At 44.8% G+C, this 8,914-nt stretch overlaps 1 long non-coding RNA gene across 1 annotated transcript; it reads right to left on the reverse strand.

Moving 5' to 3' along the window:
- Positions 1 to 883: 883 nt before the first annotated feature.
- LOC120660110 lies at positions 884 to 2,303 on the reverse strand. The gene is made up of 3 exons (XR_005669351.1): positions 1,933 to 2,303; positions 1,637 to 1,858; positions 884 to 1,532 (listed from the first exon to the last, which is right to left on the reverse strand). It is a non-coding gene; the product is annotated as an uncharacterized LOC120660110 (long non-coding RNA).
- Between the last annotated feature and the right edge of the window lie 6,611 nt (positions 2,304 to 8,914).

Here is an 8,914-nt window from a genome sequence, read left to right on the forward strand (position 1 = left end):
CGGCAGCTCTGTGATGCATGTAGGTGTGCTGGCAATGACTCGAACCTAGGAGGCTGTGCATACCTCTTGCAAATCTAGATTTGGGAGCGGTTTCCAGTCGGCCGGCCATACCGTGGTGAACTAGAGGTAATTCTTGGCTTACAATTAAATTTTGAGTTTAGTGCACATTATTTGTTGTTCTTAACCCAAATATGCCTCCCTTTGCAGGCGTGGCCGCACCATGATCCTGAGTCGAGGCCCACCGTTGCTTACTACTGGAAGAACATTGGAGCTGTCAGAGGGGATCCTTTGCACCGGTACATGCGTTACATGGACGATCTAGACTGCCTCACACAAAATCAGGTACTATATGCATCCGGGGTTTTTAAATATATGTTTCTGTCCTCACAATAACTAATGCTTGCGCGTTACATAGATTTTCTGGACACCGTATAGTCGAGACGAGCTGGAGGAGTTCGGACTTAGTCACATTTGTAGAAGAGATGCAGAACTGTGGAGGACGTGTGTTCCTTTGATTTTCTACTTCGTAGTCGAGCTCCACTTACCGCACCGTGTTAAGAGACAGTTCTCAAGACTGCAAGACTTCCCTCCGGAGGCTATTTCTACTTCCCAGGCATTGCATCGGTACGTTGTATTTAATTTGAATTTTATTAGTCCTAGCGAATATAATGTCACTAACATAACGCTCATATGTCAGAATTGATAGGAAGAAACGCTACACTGAGAATAATTGGCGTGTCAAACACGTAGTGCCTCTAGCGCAGTGGGACCAGAGGCAAAGGATGGATCCGGAACTTGGACCAGCACATAGGCACAACCACTACAAGGAATACCTTCGTTGGTTCCATTCAGTCAATAGAGTTTCAATCAAGCCGCCACGGGTGATCCTGGGCAGGTAAGTCTCCTACAAGTGCCTTCATTGCCTCCATTTGAGTAGCTCTAACACCCAAAACCTCCGTGCTCGCGGATGACACATCCTTCTCAACGTTCGGCACCTTGTGTGGCAGATCGGCAACTAGGGCCTGCATTGCCTCCATCTGAGCCTCCTGAGCTAAATCCTCCATCTTTTCCATTTCTTCCATCCTCTTGTTAGCCTCCAATTTCTGAAAATATTCTTCCCATGAACCCTTTGGGTATTTAGCTTCCGGATCAACAGTAAAACATTTCTTTGCTCTTTCCTCCCATAACCTTTGCCTCTCCATCTCCTCCTCCTTCTCCTTCTTCTCATAATTTGCCAAAAGCTCCCTATCTGTGAGGGGCCGTGGGTACTTGCTTCGGTTCCTCCTCCAGTAAACAATGCAATCCTCAAGAGTTGCCTTTTCTGCTGCCTTCTTTCCATACTCACGCCGTAGGTCTTGGAGTACAGGCCCTGACAGAAATGACTCAAGGGGCAAAGTAACTTGGTAATCCTTCCTTATCTTTAGTTTTCTATTTAAAGTGTCTCGAGATTTCCAAGGCTCTTTTGTTCTGCCCAATTGCAACATTAGCTCATACCAGCCTTCGAACCACTCCCAATCACATGTCCTTCCCTCCTGAAAAATTATTGAGAGCCAAACATTCAGAAATGTGAATATACCAAATACTAGCACAATGACATAATCATAAGGAGTTTCAACTTTGTGGTTAATATACGAACCCAATACTCTCCGTAGCTATTGCCACAGTAATATCCGTAGCCAAGCTCAGAAGGAACTACGCCTTTTGTGAGCAGAATACCACACTTGCATCGAAGACTAGGAGTAGTTGTACATGGCCATGGCTTCTTCCCACTCTCAAATTCTCGCACTTCCTCTTCTGTCGGCCAATGAGATCTAGGACCATAAATATACTCATTGAAGTCACATGCCGGCCATCCATCCTGCATGACACATAACATTAGCCACATAATTACAGCAAAATTAAAGAATCAATGCTACGGTACATGACACTTACTCTAGTCTTTAGCGAGCATCTAAAAAAGGGAAGTGAACTTTGGAGGGACACCAATATTAGGCCTTTGAAGTTTGGCACGAACACCGCAATGACATTTGGGAGGATTGTTCACACGATATATATCAGCTTCTTGCTTCTCTTCCTCTGTCATAGGTGGTGGATTTGGTGGGGGAGGGACCCATCGTCTAAACTCATTGTACGCCCACGACTCTGACCGATAATAAGGGAACAGCCGAATTCTAGGATCGAACTTATCCGGACCATCGATCCACTGAAAGAAAAAGCAGTGGCAAGGATTCAATGAATCATTCCACTTGCATATGTAGAATGCTCTACCGGCCGTCTTGGGATGCCTCGATTGCTTCACCTCTTCCAGCTAATTGCCTGGTTCACAACGACAGAATGGAACTGGAAGGGCAGGAGGGACTGGGGCATACTCATCACACTCGGATGGGTACTGTCCACAACCAAGCAGCTTGTACCGGGCATCGCTCATTGCCATGTGCACTGCAGATACATAAATTCCATTGCCATGTGAAATAAACAAAATACTTATTGAAACAAAAACAAAATAATTATGGAAACAAAGTATATAATAATTAAGCACAATATACCAGCGTTCAAAATATAATATGTACATTCCTAAAACTATGGAATAAAATTACATGTAACTCATATTAACATCCCCACTACTCAATCCTAGAAATCATATTAATCGATGCATGCACGTACTAACTCACGTCCAAATCGAGAGCAGAGTACCATCTACGTATCATCTAAAGTCCTAATCATGAGAAAACTATCAACAACACCACCATTTCTCATATCAATAACCTAACCCTAATAAAAAACCCACCAATAACTACTAATGCACACGGTTAAACGATGAGATATTAGGGGCAATACCTTCGGACAAGGATGGGGAACGATTCCCCGCACTTTTTCCCCTCAAAAAATCCGAATTGGGGGGGGGGGATCTTGGGGGGCGGCGGCCGGCGGCGTCGCCCTGGCTGCAGTTCTGGTCGGGGAGGAGGAGGGAAAGAAAGGGAGGGTAGGGGAGAAGGGGCTGGCGTGGGCCCAAGACATTGGCCTTGTCGCGCCAGCCCGCATGGCACGACAGGGTTGTCGCGCCAGTACATGTGGCGCGACAGGGTGGGCCACGTCATCGCCGACACGGCGCAGCGCTGGCTCGGGCCGCCAGCGTGGCCACCCTGTCACGCCACATGCACTGGCGCGACAGAGGCTATCTGTCGCGCCGGGTCAAGTGGCGCGACCAAACGGGCTACTCCATGCAAATAAAAACCAAAACGGGTTGAAATTAAAATATTATTAAAAAAGGTTAAAAATAAAAAAAATTCAAGAGCATGTAATGGTCAAGTCTTCAATATTGAATACAACTGTTGCTCCACGATCAGATTCCGTATACTTAACAAAGAATGTAGAGGTTGCCCCCCCAGCTTGCAACAATTCACAAGACAATGTTAATTGTTTTTAAATTCTTCCTCAAACTCTGAACACATTCACCTTGTATATGATTCAGCTGCAGTTTTCAACATAGATAGATTTGGAAATTAGCTAACTGGAGTTTTTTTACGTGACTTAAAATCAGCATCCAACTCATTTGACCTTAGTCTAACTGCAACCTTCTCACATTCTACAAGGAGTTCCGAAAGACCCAATTTCATATGAAGTCTTTTCTTGAAAATATTATTCATACGTTCGCTCCTTTGGGTCGAGTTCATGTCTGCTGTAAAAGAGTCACGGTATACCGCAGCCCACTTTGCTCTCATAGCATATAGGTTTGCCATCCATGAATTATTCTCAAGGTTGCATTTAGCTAGCAATTCAGCCCATTTCTCTATAAAGTAAGTCTCTGTTTTGTCTTCACAGATACATCTGAAAGTGATCGGGTGCTCTAGCCTAAGAGGGGGAGGGGGTGAATTAGGCACTAATAAAAAACTTAGACCTATGGCTCCAACTAGTTTGCACAAAACTTAAACTAAAACAAGCTACCTAGATGTGCAACTAGGTTGTTCTAGTGTGAAACCCCTATCCCAAAAGAGTTATGCACCCTATAGCCTTTTCTAACAAGAAACTACTCTATGAAAGTAAAGGCATAAAGGTTGCAAGTAATAAATGCGGAAGCTTAAAAAGCAGGATAGGAGATAGCAAACTCTTGACGTGGGTGTTTATCCCGTGGTTCGGTTAGCCACAAAGGCACACCTACATCCACGTTGTTGTAGCACTCACTAAGAGTATTGCTACTCGGCCACCAAGTCTCTTCCAGTGAACACAATCACGGTCACCTTGGCCCCGGGTTCCACTAAGGAGCTTCTCCACAAAGGATGGGGGTCTCCACGTCCCCCGCACAAAGATGTCGTCGCCGCTCCACACCAAGTCGGAGGGTCGATGACGTTGCCGGCGAGCTTCACGCTCCAAGGTGCCGGCGCACCATACTCTTGTTTTGGTTCGCTAATGAACCACAGCACAAAGGCTCTAAGCCTTGCAATCTCACTCACTAAGAGCTAATCCTTTACACAACACTCTCAAAGTGTGCTAAGGGCTAAGGATGTGATCTTGATGCTTTTGTATGGCTTAGAGATGTTCTTGGGTGTGTGTGGGATGTCCAGCAACTCCAGCAATCTTCAAATGGCCAGGGTGAGGCGTATATATAGGCCACCAAGTCTTGTAGCCGTTGCTCCAACGGTCAGCTAAAAATCTGCATATCACCGGAAGAACCGATGCCTCTGGCAGGGGTAGCGTCGGTTCTTCCGGTCACTCATAAACAGAAGTAGCCGTTGAAGTCCTGACAGCTGACGCAGTGACCACCGGTTGAACCGATGCTTTGTTCCGATGCATCACCGGTTCATCCGGTGCTTAAAGATCTTTTCCTGGGCGTTGACGTCATTGCACCGATGGTATACTCCGATGCTCCGTCGGTTGAACCGGTGCTGAAGAATCTTCTCCTGGGCTCTTGACATAGTCTCTGGAACATAGGACGCCCAATGCACCAATTTCCCTTTTTGACCCGACGGTTCAACCGGTGCCTATAGGCTGACTTGGTTTCGATTCCCTTCTGCACCAGAATTCCATAGCGTCGGTTCTTCCGACTACCATCGGATGCACCGATGCCCTTGGCGTCGATTCTTCCGGTGCTCCTGATCCGAAGAGCTTTCAGGGCGCTGCCCTGAGACCTGCGAGTGGCGGCTCCCCCTCGACCCCCGTCCGCTAACCGGGTAGCGGAACCCCCATAGGGGCGGCCCTTCGGCCCTTGCTACGCCTATCTTCTCTTTCTCTTTGTCATCACTTGAACCTAAAAGCCTGAGAATGATCATCTTAACAATCATATTAGTCCAAGTGTTGTGTTGTCATTCGATCACCAAAATCACTTGAAATGGCATAAAAGGTTCCATGTTCCTTACAACATCTTTTGAAATCCGCTCGGAACTTGTTTTCTGACTTGTCCTCCGACTTATTCTTTGATTTGTCCTCCGACTTGTTTTCTGATGCATGGATTACATGACCAAGATGCTTAGCAGAATTTAAGTAAATATGCCATAAACAAAGACGGTGCCTTGTATTTGGGAATACAAAAGCAATTGCCGCGTCTTGATCTATGAAAATTGTGCTTGGGTGCTTTCCTGACATTGCTGTTAGAAAAGTCTCAAAAAGCCATATAAATGATTCAATAGTCTCATTAAATAGAAGTGCACACCCAAACATTATTGTCTGCTTGTGATGGTTGGTGACAAGAATCAGAGCAAAAGACATTTTAAACTTATTAGTTTCAAATGTAATGTCAAATGCCACAGCATAACTAAAGCACTTGTAATCCATGATAGACTGACCATCTGCCCAAAAGAAATTTGCTATACGACCATCTTTCTTGTCTACCTGAACCGCATAGAAAAATGTAGGATCCTATAATTGATTATTTCCTAGATATTCAGATAATGTTTGCGCATCATTGGCTTCTAAGTAATGTCAACGCTCGTGACCAATCTCATTATCGCAATTCATCTTAGAAAATGGCATTTTGTTTTCCCCTCCATAAAACTCCTTCATGATCTGAAAAACTTGGGATGGCGTCATTCCATCTTGCCGTACCTACCCAATTAATTTCTGGTCTGCCTCTGTAACCTCTCGTTGGGACCTCAGCTTATGTGGCTTACTTGGAGTAGCAAGATAATGGTTGTGCTGTCCAAAACCCCTCTCTGCTGATACTAAACTGAACACGAGCATCACAACCCATCCTTGTAATATCCTTTTTGTGATGACTCATTTTCTCGATATCCTTGGCAATTGCAAACTAAATGTTTCTGACGTAAACTGCCATCCAGACGTACTTTGTCTCGCTCCTTCTAACACTGAACTCAACCCATCCAGCATAGGTGTTGTACATCTCATAAGCCTTTTCCTCGGATTCAAAACTCATTCCATCTTCAGGTGTGATCAAATTTTGTCTAAATTTATCAAGCACTGTACATATCAATTGTCAATTAAAGGTGTACTATCACAAAATAAAATAAAATATCATGTCTATTGTCCAAATTTATCATATTTTTACCTCATTAGGTACTTCATTCTCTACCAACCCAACTTGTGCTATTTGCTGTTCCTCTTCTCGTCGACCACCACCAAGAACATCATTTTCTGTGAACGTGGATCCTCCATGAAAGCAAAAGACGGAACACTTGCCACGGAGGCTGCTGGTTGATCCATAGATGCTAGTTGATCAGCTGCATAAGAGAACAAGCAACTAAATCATTCACACGTGCGCCAAAGCAGAAAACGATGTCACATCCTCACAAGCGACGAAGCAAAATCATAGTAGCCTTAGACTGACTTCAAAAGAAGAAGGCAAATGCATTTTTGCCTCTCCATTGTCTACTGTTGGCACAAGGTAAACGCTCCAACAGTCGAGGCATACGCGACATGCATTTTGCGTCGGAGGAGAGAGGCGATGCAAAATTGCACTCCCTCTCTCCTCGAACGCATCTGCTCCGCCCCGCCGCGTCGCGCGCCGCCGGATCTCGCCACGGCGGCGACGGAGATGAAGCGCCGCCACCTCCCCCCAGTCCTTGTCCTCCTCGCGCTCTCGGTCCTAGCCCTCTGAAAGGATCGATAGAGCAAGAGGGGGGGTGAATTGGGCCTTTTTCAATTTCTAAAACACAATAAAGCAACCTTAACCTATGCAATGCTAGTAAGGCACCAATTCACCAACCGGATAACTAAGCTACCTACACAAGCTATGAGAGATATAACGAGAAGTAAAGCCTAGCAAGGTAGAGCTAAGTTATGATCTCTAAGTCAAGCACATGAATAAATTGCATGAAAGAAAATGCTTGAATAAAGAGAGTGGACAAGAGACGACCGGATTTTTTCCCGTGGTATCGATGTGTTGGCACACACCACTAATCCACGTTGTGACACTCACTAAGAGTCTTGTCACCTCCCAAGTCACCGAGACGAGGGCGCTCACTAAGAGTCTCCGTTCACCATCCCGGCGTGGCGGAGATCAAGCCACGTACAATCTTCTTCTCCGGGCTCCCACAATCCTTGGCAAGCTCCGCGAGAAACACCTCGATCACCAAGATCGCCTAGGTGATGCGAATCACCAAGAGTAACAAGCTATGGCCTTCACTTGAGCAAGAACCGATCACCAAGAACGGATGCACACAAGCTTCTCTCTACTCAAGTCCTTAGCCTTGCTTCTTGAATGATTGAATGATCAATTTAATTGAAGATGAAGCTCAAGGTGGCTCTTGACTATATTATGAGTGTATGGATGTTGCCTGGTGTGAAGAGTGTGCAAAATGACCAATTGGAGGGGTATATATAGGCAGCTCACACGAATAGAGCCGTTGGAGAAAAGCTGCCAGAAAACTGCGTAGCGCCGGTTAATCCGACGATCCTCCAATAGCCAGCGTCGGTTTAACCGATGAATGTAAACTGCCCCTTCTGAAAACTAGCCGTTACAACTTGGGCAGATTAACCGACGTATCATCGGTTTAACCGGTGAGTGCAGTTGTCCACTGATCAACTGAAAAACCAAGTCTCTGGACAACTGTACCGACGTTAACTCAAACCAAATCGTCGGTTTAACCGGTGAGTATAATCTTGAAATACCCTGGAAAAACCAACTCTCTGGACAACTGCACCGACGTTAATTTTGAACATCGTCGGTTAATCCGGTGTTAATACTGTCCAGACACTGATCACAGCGTTTAACCGACGTATAGAAATGGTCAGCGTCGGTTAAACCGGTGTATTGAACTTTTTCTATTTTTGCCTTTTCTGATTTGAGTCTTGAATGAAAACCAAATATTCTTGAGATATGAGTTGAAAACCACTTATTTGAACTTCTAAGAACCCGAGTGACCATAGTGTGCATCCATTTTTGAAAGATCATGTCCATGCTCAAGTTACTTGGCCTTAACCCCTCTTAATAGTGCGACCTCTACAAAACTATAAAACCTATACTAATCTAAGTGTCCTTCTCAACCTTGTGACACTTAGTACTAGAAAGATCCTTAGTCTTGTTATAAACTTGAGTTGAATACCGAGATCGCCTTTTTGAATAATGAAATTGAGGGGCCTCTTTTGACATATGACCAAATGAGCGATAATGATTTATTAAGCTGCACAAACTCATTAGTCACAATAATGGTTGTCATTAATCACCGAAACATACCTTGAGGGCCTAGATGCTTACAATCTCCTCCTTTTTGGTGATTGATGACAACACAAACATAAATAATGAGAGAGCGAGAAAGATAAAACAGGATAAACACAAGCAAACTCGAAAAAGAACCAAAGAGCTCAACGGCTCAAATGAAATGCATAGATATGTCTCAAACCACAGCATACTCAAGTGTCAAATGTACATATCCATGAACTAACACCAAATGAGATACAAAGCATCAAAGTCCTGATAACTACGAGCTCTCTCTAAATCTACCCTCCCCCTGACTCCAACTCC

The sequence above is a fragment of the Panicum virgatum genome, chromosome 2N (genome assembly GCF_016808335.1).
Source record: "Panicum virgatum strain AP13 chromosome 2N, P.virgatum_v5, whole genome shotgun sequence".
Lineage (NCBI taxonomy): Eukaryota > Viridiplantae > Streptophyta > Magnoliopsida > Poales > Poaceae > Panicum > Panicum virgatum.